This window comes from Panicum virgatum, chromosome 2N (genome assembly GCF_016808335.1).
Source record: "Panicum virgatum strain AP13 chromosome 2N, P.virgatum_v5, whole genome shotgun sequence".
NCBI lineage: Eukaryota > Viridiplantae > Streptophyta > Magnoliopsida > Poales > Poaceae > Panicum > Panicum virgatum.
This window is the reverse complement of record NC_053146.1, coordinates 2498987-2510205: the sequence shown is the minus strand read 5'-3', so window position 1 is coordinate 2510205 and position 11219 is coordinate 2498987.

Genomic DNA, 11219 nt, shown 5'->3' with positions numbered 1-11219 from the left:
TGTTCCTGTTTCAACAATATCATCAGAATCTGCATTTAGTATGACCGGCAGGATTATCGAGGAGCGACGACGGCGTCTGGGCCCTGAGGTCGTGGAGATGTTGGCTCTGATCAAGGACTGGGAGCAAGCCGATGCAAGACTTCAGCATCTCATAGAGGATAAAGAACTTGAAGAATCATTTGAAAACTTATATCTAGATATTGAATCTGTATAACTATGTAGTGTGGACTGTGGACTGTGGACTTGAACTTGTGATGAACATTTGAACATTTAGAGCTGGCTGTACTCCTTTTCTTTGTAGGGTTTTGTCCTCACGAGGTGTGGGGTTTTACCTACAAAGGTTTTTGACGAGGCAGCACCCAAAACAGCTCAATTTAATAAATTTGTTATCATGAAATGTGCTTCTGTTTTGTGATCTATTTGTGAATTTGAATCTTAGATTTGAAATCTTGAAATCATTCTGAGTTGAGGGAGTGGCGTCCTGGTGCAGATGCCTAGCCGGGCTCGGGCTGGCATGGCCCACGAAGCCCGCCTGGCATATCGGGCCGGCCCGGCACGCCAAACAAGCCCCCGTGCTCGTGCACAGAGCTGGGCACATGGGCCGGCCCGGCCCGGCACGATTAGTTATCCGGGCTAATCGTGCCGGGACGGATCGGGCCCGTGCCGGGTCGGGCCGGGCTCGGCCCGTTGGACAACTATAGCAAGCGCTGCAGTACATCAGGTGTCCGTGACCCAAATCCGGCGACTCAAGAGGCCAACAGGAGTGCCATGCCAGCCCAGCACTACCAAAACTTCCTTCTACTATGTGCCGGGCAACTGTGGAAACATCACTGTTGACACAGAATTGCGCCAACACACTCGAATGCGCTAGAACGCGCGAACGATCGTCAAAACGATCAACACCCGCGAAACCCTGGGCGGACCGGTCTGACCGGTACCGCCGACCGGTCTGACCGGTGCAAGCAGGAACTCGCTGGAAACCTAGACCAGCGAGCTCGGGAGGGACCCCGTCGGAGCTCGTGATCGTAGGGTTACTCTGAGGTCGGCAGGCCACTCAGAACGTCTTCAAACGCCGCCGGGACGAAAGAAGAAAGCAATCTAGGGTTGGAAAAGGCTAGGGTTTGAGAGATAAAAGTAATGCGATTTTTGTATTGATTCGATTGGGAATAACCTCAATCAGCCTTAGCCTTTATATTTATAGGCCGGGGAAGACGTACCCCTTCACGAGTAGGATTACATGAGGACTCTTTACAAAAAATCTAATTCTACTCGGACTGAACAGACCTGACCGGTCTGACCGGTCGGCCCGACCGGTCAGACCGGTCGACCTCATCAGATGCCAAATTTGGCTGTCAACATATGCCCCCCTGTTTTTTGGTGAGTTTCACAAGCCAAAAAGCAAGAACTATCTTGATGTACATGTTTCACACATGGCATACAACTTAAAAAATAATACTAAGGGCGATATTCAATACCGGCCGTCTTCGTCTTCACGCACTTTGCCAAACGCTAGGATAGAATTTCTTCAAATATCTCCCATTGATAGCCCTAGGTAGGCGTTCACCTTGCATCGTCTCCATCATATACGAATTTCCGGAGATAACTTTGACAATCTTGTATGGACCCTCCCAACTTGGCGACCATTTGCCAAACTTGTTGCTTTTCATCCCAAGAGGCAAAATTGTCTTCCAAACCAGATCCTCAACCTGAAAAGATTTAAGTTTTACCTTTTTGTTGTAAGCTCTGGCCACCCGAAGCTTATCTTTCTCAATCTCCTTCAAAGCCTTCAAACGCTTGTCGGTCACCTCATCAATATTATCCATCATCAAATCATGGTAATCAACAGCGGAGAGGTCATTTTGCTTTGCCAACCTATATGCATCCAGATTTACCTCAACAGGTAAAACAGCCTCTTGACCATACACAAGCTCAAAAGGAGTAACCTTATTAGAACCATGTCTAGATATACGATGAGCCCATAACGCTTCGGATAACACTTCATGCCACCTCCTAGGATTTTCTTCTATCTTCTTCTTGACAAGTTTGATCAAAATCTTATTACTAGACTCGGCCAGCCCATTGGCCTGAGCATAGTATGGAGAGGAATTGAGCAATTTAATCTTGTAAGATTCGGCAAAGGCACGCACCTCTTTTGATATAAATGAAGTACCTTGATCCGTTGTCAAAGTTTGTGGAATGCCGAATCTATGAATAATATGCTCAGTAATAAACTCAATTACCTCTTTATGTGTCATATTCTTCAAAGGAACCGCTTCGGTCCATTTAGTGAAATAATCCGTAGCAACCAATACGAACCGATGCCCCTTTGAAGATGGAGGATTAAGTTGCCCAATGAAATCCAACCCCCAACCTCGGAACGGCCATGGTTTAATAATAGGATGCATCAGCGCAGCAGGCACCAATTGCAAATCACCAAACCGCTGACATTCTTCACATCCTTTATAGTACTTGAAACAATCGGATAGCATGGTGGGCCAATAAAAACCGGCTCTTCTAAGTAACCACTTCATCTTAGGAGCCGATTGATGAGTACCACAAATATCTTCATGAACCTCACCCATAGCAATCCAGGCCTGATCTGAGTCTAAACATTTGAGGAGCAAATCTTCGGCAGTTCGACGATAAAGTTCATCGTCAATTAAAACATACTTGAAAGCCAAACGCCGAATATTTCTCTCTGCGCCACGACCAGGATCTCTCAAATACAACATAAGAGGAACCCTCCAATCCTGGGCTTCGGCCGAGATGATTGAATCATCTTTTTTAGCCGAATCAGAACTAGCAGCTGCATCATCGGTCAGACCGGTCTCTGGACCGGTCAGACCGGTTTGGGCGGTCAGACCGGTATCGCCGACCGGTCGGACCGGTGTGTCCAGAACCAGAAACTCGGCTTTCGTTTGCATCGGCTTGCGAATGTTGAAATATTTTTTCGTAACATTATAACCAGATGCTTGCTGAGCCAGAGCATTTGCCTTTTCATTTTCTTCCCTCGGTATATGTTTAATAATAAATTCATCGAAGGAGGAAATAATATCAAGGCATTTATGAAGATATGCATTTAGAGAACCATTATAACACTGGCATACCTTAGATACTTGCTGCACCACCAGAAGAGAATCTCCAAAGGCTTCAACATGCTTCACGCCCATGGATTGCAAGAATTCCAAACCAAATAGAAGAGCCTCATATTCAACTTGGTTATTTGTGCATTCTTCTTCCAATCGGTTTGAAAATTCAAAAACAGCACCATTCGGAGAAATAAGAACAGCACCAATCCCTTGACCATCATCACAAACCGATCCATCAAAGTACAACTTCCACGGTGTGCAAGTAATATAGCCGACTTTTAAATCATGCTTGTCATTAATCCGATGCTCAACAATAAAATCCGCTACAATTTGGCCTCTCATAGATTTTAAAGGTTCACAAGCCAAATCATACTCAACTAAAGCATAAGCCCACTTACCGATTCTACCACTCAAAATCGATTTCTGTAACATATGTTTGATCACATCGGTTTGACACACTACTATGCAAGTACTAGATAATAGATAATGTCTCAATTTGGTACAAGCATAATAAAGAGACAAACATAACTTCTCAAAAAATGTATACCTCGTCTCCGCATCAATAAGTCGTCGGCTTAAATATGTAATAATATATTCCTTCACTTCGGTCTCTTGAGTCAAAACAACACCAATAACCTTGTCTTCAGCAGCCACATAAAGTCTGAAAGGTACTCCTTTCTTAGGTGCTTTGAGTACAGGTGGTGAAGACAAATAAATCTTGATCTTCTCAAATGCTTCTTGCTGTTTTGCCCCCCAAGTAAATTCGGTTTCATCTTTTAACCGAAGAATAGGAGTAAAAGCATCAATCTTCCCGGACAAGTTAGATATAAATCTTCTCAAGAAATTCACCTTGCCCAAGAACTTTTGTAAATCTCTCTTGCATGTAGGGGCTTCAACCTTCTTCATGGCTTCAACTCTCTTAGGATCAATCTCTATTCCCTTCTCATGAATAATGAAGCCAAGAAACTTTCCAGCCGATACACCAAAAGCACATTTGAGTGGATTCATTTTCAAACCATACCGGCGCATCCTCTCAAGAGCAAGTCTCAAATCGGCTAAATGATGATCTAAACCGGCCGATTTAATGACAATATCATCAATGTACACTTCCAAGATGACACCAATCAAATCATGAAAGATTAAATTCATAGCTCTTTGATAAGTAGCACCCGCATTTTTCAAACCGAAAGTCATAACCACCCACTCAAACAAACCGACAAATCCTGGACATCTAAAGGCCGTTTTAGATATATCTTCTTCGGTGATAAATATTTGATTATAACCGGCATTACCATCAAAAAAACTAATGACACGATGTCCGGAAGCCTCATTAATCAACATATCGGCTATAGGCATAGGATATTCATCTTTGGGAGTAGCTTTATTAAGATCTCTAAAATCAATGCACACTCTAATTTTCCCCGAATCCTTTTTCTCAACGGGCACAATATTAGAGATCCAATCAGCATAACGACAAGACCGAATAAATCCAGCATTAAGTAAATGATTAATTTTAGCTTTAATTCGGTCATAAATAATGGGATTGAAACGCCTAACCGGTTGTTTATAAGGTCTAAAACCGGCTTTAATTGGCAGATGCTCAACAAGATCACGACTCAAACCAGGCATTTCATGATACTCCCAAGCAAAACAATCAACATATTCCTTTAATAAATTAACCAAATCGGCTTTATATTCAGCCGATAAATTTTTGTTTACAAAGGTCGGCCTAGGAATAGTTCTATCACCAATGTCTACCTTTTCTAAAGGATCGGCCGATGTAAACCCTTGTCCCAGCTTATCTAGATCTCCAGAATCTTCAATGGCTTCACATATATCGTTCGTACGCGCCCGATATTGATCTAACCTCTGCTGCAACCATTCTGCGTTGGACCGGTCTGACCGGTCGGGGTGTCCGGTCTGACCGGTAGGCCCTGTGCGCTGAACGAGACAGGACCGGTCTGACCGGTCGGCACTGGCGGTCTGACCGGTCTCCTCTGGAATTTCTGTTGTACTCATCTGATTTACATTAAATAATTTAGCCGATTATTCATCGGCTTTAGCACAGCAGAAACAAAACCATCCTTAGTGCAACTGATCAAATCATAATCGGACAGATCCACGCCCGATAAACACTTGACATTGTCGTGTGCACTAATGGAATCCGAATCGGCTAAAGCAACAAAGGATGAAGTGTCCCCATGGACAATCTCAACCTCATCGCCGATCCACTGAACAAGAAACTGATGCAAGGTAGAAGGAACACACTGATTTGCATGAATCCAATCCCTCCCAAGAATCAAATTGTAATTACCTTGCACTTCTGCGACGAAGAAAGCTGTAGCAAGCGTCTTACCTCCAATGGTGAGTTCCATGGAAGCAACTCCTTTGGCACTAAGGGGCTCGCTCCCTCCAACACCACTGACAGTCATGTTCGTCTTGATCAGGTCTTCGTCTTGGCCACCGAGCTTCTTGTACAGCGAGTAGGGCATAAGATTTACAATGGCCCCACCATCTATTAGCATGCGAGTCACCGGTTTCCCGTTGATGTGTCCCCTCATATAAAGAGCCTTCAAATGATTGTCCTCTTCGCTTGGCTTCTGGAACACAGCTTCACGGGGCCCGAACTGAAGATGAGCCAAATCCTCCTCCGGAACCACGAGGTAATCCGAAGATAAGTGCACCACATTGATCTCCATATTGGTGCGCTCTGGAGACACTTCGTAGTCTACCAATTCCTCGTCTTCAGCTGTCGGAGGAACTGTTGGGGCTTCATCAACAGAAGGAGCCGAAACGGGCTGCACCGATTCGGCTGTTGCCTCTGCACTGGGCTCGACCGGTCCAACCGGTTGGTGAGAGCGGTCTGACCGGTCCTCATGACCGGTCTGACCGGTCGGCTGTGGCGGTCTGACCGGTCTGTCTGGCTAGTCAGCTGCCTTAGCTTTCCACACCTTGCTTTGAGGGAACATAGGCCTGTATCTGTTGAATTCTTCATCCCTCATCTTCTCCTTCTCCTGTTCCTTCTTTTCTTTGTTGCGGAGGCGCTGCAATTTTCTTTTTTGAGTATGAGTTAATCCCGAAGGGCACCATCTAGGCTGATGGTACTTATCCGCTGTGTTTTTGCTGCTACCAGCCTCATGATCATTGGCCATGACCGGCTTTTGCGAAGGAACGTCAACCGATGCATCTATATCCATCGGTTTCTTGCCCGTATCTCTTATGGGCACTTCAATTTCACCGACTTGAATAACATCGGCTTTGGGCTTTTCTGAATCAACCACGGTCTTGTGCTCCCCCCTCTTTTCTTTGACACGATACTCAAACCTTGGAACAGGAGCTTGACCCGGCTTCTGATGAGACCGGTCTGACCGGTCAGCGTGCACCGGTCTGACCGGTGCAACCTGCTGCCCTGGACCAAATTGGCGTGGTCCCAATCGGTCATGCACTGGCATCCTGGAGCTTTCCCCTTGATAATGTGGAGGCTAAGGCATCGGGAAACACTACATCCATATCCCCCCATGCTCCCATGCCGGATTTGTTGCATTTGAAGCCGGTGGCATCCATGGCATGGTAGCAAACATCTTCTGAGGAGGATGTAACGTGACAACATCACCTCTGCGCCTGCTGGATTCCCTTTTTGGAGACGCCGGACGATCTTGACGCGGCGGTGAACGCGGTCTCTTTTTTAACGGCCGATCGTTTTGAACGGCCTTTGTATACTTGTTCAACAACTAGTTGAAGGTGGTCTTTTGATTAGCAGTTCTTCCCTGCACCTTCACTTTGTTGGTCTTCCAAGTACCCACTTCCGGACGTTTCGGCTTGAAGGTCCGGGGACGGTCACCAGGGCGGTCTGACCGGTTGGAAGAACCGGTCTGACCGGTCGGACCGGTCTGACCGGTCGTGCCTGATCAGCAGACCGATTTTCTGATGGAGAACTCCCTTGCTCCCCGAGTCTGGGATTTCTGACAATGATCTTCAGAGTACTCTTGCCATCATCAGTTTTCTCTTTGATAACTTCTTGGGCAAGGATTTTGTCACTTGTGTTCATCGGTCTTGGATCACCGATGACAACATGCTTTCCCTTAGCTCCTTCGGCTTGTTCCGGCCGAATGAGCACCTTTGGATTGTTCAATTCCAGCGTATGAACAGGGAAAGGAGCTTTGTCAATCTGCATCTCAGAAAGTACCAATCGTCCTTCATTAATGGCCGATTGTACCTGTCGACGAAAAACATTACAATCGTTAGTAGCATGAGATGTAGAGTTATGCCACTTACAATATGCATGTCGTTTAAGCTCGTCGGGAGATGGAATAGCATGCGATAATCGGATGTTACCATTCTTAAGCAATTCATCAAAAATCCGATCACACTTAGAAACATCAAAAGTAAACTTCGGCTCATCCTGCCGATTCTTTTGAATCGGCTTGAGAGACGGAACCGAACCGGGTTTGGCCTTTGATGGCCAAACAAACTCGGCGGCATATACTTCCTTACTATCATCGTCCGAACCATCCGAATCATGATCAAGAATGTGTGTGTTGGACCGATGAGGCTTGAAAGTATCTTTGGCATTTTTAAGTTTAAATTCTAAACCCATGACTTTGACTTGCAAGAAATTCACGGTATGATATTCAAAGCCCTCAAGTTTCTCTTTCAAATAAGAACGTAAACCATTAAATGCCAAATCCGCCAAATCTTTTTCGGAAATTGTCAAACTAAAACACCGATTTTTAATCTCTTTAAATCTTTTGAAATAATCCGAAGAAGATTCATCACGTCCTTGCCTAATCGATGTTAAATCCAACAATTTCGCTTCGGTTTCCCCACTAAAGAAGTGATCATGAAATTTACGCTCCAATTGAGCCCAATTGCGAATAGAGTTAGGAGCAAGTGAAGAAAACCAAGAGAAAGCTGTTCCAGTCAAAGATAAAGAAAATAAACGCACACGTAAAGCATCATTAAAACCAGCTTCCCCTAACTGCAATACATATTGACTAACGTGTTCCCAAGTTGTACGAGAATCATCACCATTAAATTTAGTAAACTCAGGAATACGCCAACCAGCAGGAAAAGGAGTGAAATCAAACTCAACAGGGTAAGGTTTTTGATATAAACGTGTAGTACCCATATCCACCCCAAGCTTATTCTTAATCGCGTTTGCCAGATCCTCTTTGAACTTAAGAAGATCGGCTTGATAGTGCTGGCTGGTATAGAACTCAGAAAACCGATGTGCATTAGGATTTCCATGTGCCATCGTCTGTAACGAAGTTGGGATCGGTCCTTGATTAGGTCCAGATCCCTGCGATACTCCCGCTACAGCAGCAATGCGGGGCGGTGTATAAAGTGACAATTCATTAGTTCGGCTAGGAGCAGCCGAACCTGGAATTATCTCGAGAGGCGTCGGCGACGGCACTGAGTAACCGGTCTGACCGATCTGGTAACCGGTCTGACCGGTCGTACCGGTCTGTGGAACCGGTCCGACCGGTGCTGTGTGCACGGTCGATGGTGGCGGGGTTTGCCCTGAAAACGAGTTCGGCGGCATACCATAAAGTGGTTCAGATGTGAACTCAGGGGTAGCCGAACTCGGATCTGATGAGTTAGGATCTGACATAGGTTGTTTACCTTTAAGCGCATCAACATCAGTACTCAATTTAACTAACATGTCACCTGTGGCAGCTTGTGCAGCAATAATCTTCTGATCCATTAAAGATGACATCCTATCAAACATATGAGATGGAGAAAGGCTTACATTGGGGATCTCTTCAATCTTATCCTGGTTAAGCTTGAGAGACGGCAGCACGAACTCCTCCACCCTTTTGACGAGGCCACCACGATCCTTCTTGAAGCCCTTCAAGAATTGTGCCTTGATGTGCTCCTCCACAAGAAGGTAGGCCTTGCGTTCCTCCTCGGTAAGCTCCTCCATGGTAGCCGTGATGATGTTCTCCTTGTTGATTTCTGAAGAGCCCATCTTCTTCAGGGAGTAGATCAGATCGGTTTTAAAACCAGATTAATCTGTCCCCAGCGGAGTCGCCAAAAAGTATGTTGACACAGAATTGCGCCAACACACTCGAATGCGCTAGAACGCGCGAACGATCGTCTAAACGATCAACACCCGCGAAACCCTGGGCGGACCGGTCTGACCGGTACCGCCGACCGGTCTGACCGGTGCAAGCAGGAACTCGCTGGAAACCTAGACCAGCGAGCTCGGGAGGGACCCCGTAAGAGCTCGTGATCGTAGGGTTGCTCTGAGGTCGGCAGGCCACTCAGAACGTCTTCAAACGCCGTCGGGACGAAGGAATAAAGCAATCTAGGGTTGGAAAAGGCTAGGGTTTGAGAGATAAAAGTAATGCGATTTTTGTATTGATTCGATTGGGAATAACCTCAATCGGCCTTAGCCTTTATATTTATAGGCCGGGGAAGACGTACCCCTTCACGAGTAGGATTACATGAGGACTCTTTACAAAAAATCTAATTCTACTCGGACTAAACAGACCTGACCGGTCGGCCCGACCGGTCAGACCGGTCGACCTCATCAGATGCCAAATTTGGCTGTCAACAAGCACGGTTTGGTGTTTGAGGCAATTGAGTAATAGGTTGAAGCAGAACAAGGGCGAGTAGAGCGTGCATGAACTACTGCACTTTGAGCCATCCCAGTGCCTTCCACTCCTATAGCAAGCACTACTACCATGTTTCTATCTGGAGCTGCAAAAATTAATTCTACGGAAAACATGTTAAAGGGAAGCAGATAAATAACTAACATGAGGGAAAGGTCGAAGTGATCGATGAGGAAGTGTCATGGCTCCGGAGCTCAAACTCGGGACTCGGTTGTGTATATATAGGAGCTAGAGCGTGGGCAACAAATCCATTTCAATTAAGGATCAGATCCCCAGCATTTAAAATTCTTCCTTTTATACATTGCACCATACCTGACAAAATGTGATCAGTCAATCTCGCTCTCAAACAATATTTAGTCGTATATATGCACCGATAAATCAGCAGCTAGAAGTCTAATAATCTGCTGAGGAAATATAGACAATTTAATTGCTTATGCTTTTCCAACATTATGTATATTCATTCTTTAGGAGTTTTTCTTTTTGCTGAAATTGCTACTCCGCTTTTCAAAAAAAAAATTTGCTACTCCAGGCCCTGTTTGGTTTGAGTAGCACGAGTAGTGCACACGATTCCCGAGAAAAGAATCTCATATGCATAGAGTACTAAACGAAGTTTATTTGCAAAACCTTTTCACGGATGAGTGTAAATTTTCACGACGAATCTAACGACAGTAATTAATCGATGATTGGCTACAGTGATACTACAGTAACCATCCTCTAATCGTGCGGTCAAAGGCCTCATTAGGTTCGTCTCGCGAAGTAGCGCAGGATTGTGAAGTTAGTTTTGTAAATTGACTTTATTTATTATCCCTAATTATTGGTCAAAATTTTTATGGTACTTGTGCTACTTCAAACTAAAGACCCCCAAACATGACAAATTCTACTGTCAGCGTCCCGACCCACCAGCTGAGTACTATTCTACGTACTATTCCACGGACTGGCATGCTTTGAGCTCTGTGTCGGTAAATTTTTGAGTTCTAGATGCTAGCGACGAAAAAAAAACAAAAGCCGGACACTGACGGTGCCTCGGCTCTCACCGGAGGCACTCCACTTTATTCCCTCTCCAAACAAAGGCTGTGTTTAGATGAGGTGAATTGAGGGAGAAAAAATCGCATCAATTACTGTAGCATAATGTACTACTTTTCATTTATTTGTAGTAAATATTATCCTACAATGATCTAACTAGGTTCAAAAGATTCGTCTCGCAACGTACATCAAAATTATGCAATTAGTTTTTTTATTTAACTATATGTAGTACTCCATGCATGAGTTATTTGTTATATTTAATGTTTCGATGTGATAGGAGATGTGATGGATGTGATGGAAAATTTAGAAATTTGGTGGGAACTAAACACATCCAAAGGCTGGAGGCACATGCATGATTGGAAGAGACCTTGACCTGCTAGGCCACCAAGTCTAGTCGTCGGCCCCCACTCATCTACAATCGCTGTGATGGCACACCACCACAGTAGCACTACGAAGCCTATGTACGCCCGGTGACCGCAATGATTCTTTCGAC